Raw genomic sequence first — 1,691 nt, 5'->3', positions numbered from 1 at the left:
TCTCTCTCTCTCTCTCTCTCTCACCCTCACTATCCCTCTCTCACCCTTCCTCTCTCTATCCCTCTCTCACCCTCACTATCCCTCTCTCTCTCTCTCTCTCTGTCACCCTTTCAATCCCTCTCTCACCCTCTCTCTCTCTCTCTCCCCTGGTAAGAAATACGTGCTCAGTCCAGCATCAGTTTCCTTCTCTCTCTGTCTTTTTTTTTTTTTTTTTGTGGTAGTAATTTCCTTGGCTATTTTTACGCGAGGGGAGTTGATGGTGACGGGGGGGGGGGTCCGCGCGTGATGTCAGTCCCGTTTTTTTTTTTTTTTTTTTTTTTTAATAAAGTAAAAGGTAAACGCGGGGGCAGGAACTCGGCGTGACCCCGACGTGAACTCTTACGACGCGTCGCGCGCGGTTCGGCCTTAAAGAGACAGATTTTTTTTTAAATTGTATATCACAGAGGAGATAAAGTGGTCCAGGTCAGGTGCGACTTTTTAAAAGCTGAGTGCTGGTTGATCTGCTCCCTTCAGCTTTAAAAAAGGGGAACGCCTCACCTGAACCTCTTTTTTTTTTTGTTCTTCTCCCCTGATGAGAAATCCGTGGTCTCCTCAGGCCATGATGGGAATAAAGTGTGTAATATTAAATGCGACTTGTTAATGTCACGTTCAATCTCCTGACACAGATACGTAGAAGAAGTTAATAATAAAGATTATTCACGTTCTAATTTCGCATATTCACAAGCCTATCACGTACCAATAAAAAATGGATTAAATTAGGAAAGAAAATGCATACGTCAAGTACAAATAAATGTTGTAGTGTAATGTGCCATATTGGCTATATTTAAAATACAGATATATCTATGGTATTGCGTATTAATGAGGGTCATGTTGTGGTTGTGACAATGTTTTGGGTTTATTCGTTTTAATCTTTTTTTAATGTTTGAAGTGGTTGCAGTAAAAGCGGAGTGTTTTAAGGCCGGGACAACCTGTCACCGAGACTTTTCTTCTGCGGCCCGTAAATCGTCCTTCTCCGGTTACAGCACCGTCAACTGCTGCTCTCTTCATTCAACACGTTTTACCATTTAGAAATGTACTTTACAAACGTTAATGAAGTATTTTACTGTATGTGCCATGAATTCCTTTATTAAAGTAAACGGGATGGGGGGGGTTATACGTCTATTTTTATCAAACAGGCCTGACAGTAACTATAATATTTTGCATTGCAAATTTATATAGGAATAGACCCGATTCTGTGCACTTTGGCTCTGGTTATATAGTCTGAGGGGATAATTTTCATATATACATTCGTTTTTTATTCGTAATTATTTTTTGAACAACGTCAGAATGTCAGAGTGACTGATGTCCCCTGTGTCCCCCGAAGCCCGCCCGCCGCCTGTCACCCACCTCGGACTCATGTCTGGTGCCTTGTGGCCGGTGGTGGAGCGTCTCCTCCGCGGGGCCTCGCCCGTCCAGGTCTCCCCCGTTTCCGCGCCGCGATCCTCCGGAACGCTCCCCGCCCTCGTGGCCGCGCCTTTTATTCCGGACGGTCCGGGGTTCTGGGGGTCCGGACAGATCCGGGGCTGCCGGGCCGGTGGACGCGCCTGCAGCGACACCTGTTGGTGGCCGCGCGAGCCGGCGACACGTCAAAGGTGTGTCGTCCCTCGTCCTAACGTTAGAATTACACTTACAGCATTTACCAGACGCCCTTA

General features: G+C 46.1%; 1 protein-coding gene across 1 annotated transcript in view; it reads right to left on the bottom strand.

Moving 5' to 3' along the window:
• Window positions 1-1,481, bottom strand: part of hic1 (hypermethylated in cancer 1) — a 13,202-nt gene extending 11,721 nt beyond the window's left edge. The window contains exon 1 of the mRNA XM_028962575.1: window positions 1,387-1,481. The gene's annotated coding sequence lies outside the window, so the exon portion shown is untranslated. The remainder of the gene's footprint in view (window positions 1-1,386) is intronic.
• Between the last annotated feature and the right edge of the window lie 210 nt (window positions 1,482-1,691).

The sequence above is a fragment of the Denticeps clupeoides genome, chromosome 19 (assembly GCF_900700375.1).
Source record: "Denticeps clupeoides chromosome 19, fDenClu1.1, whole genome shotgun sequence".
Lineage (NCBI taxonomy): Eukaryota > Metazoa > Chordata > Actinopteri > Clupeiformes > Denticipitidae > Denticeps > Denticeps clupeoides.
Note: the sequence above shows the minus strand (reverse complement) of the source record. Positions and strands in the feature narration are given on the sequence as shown.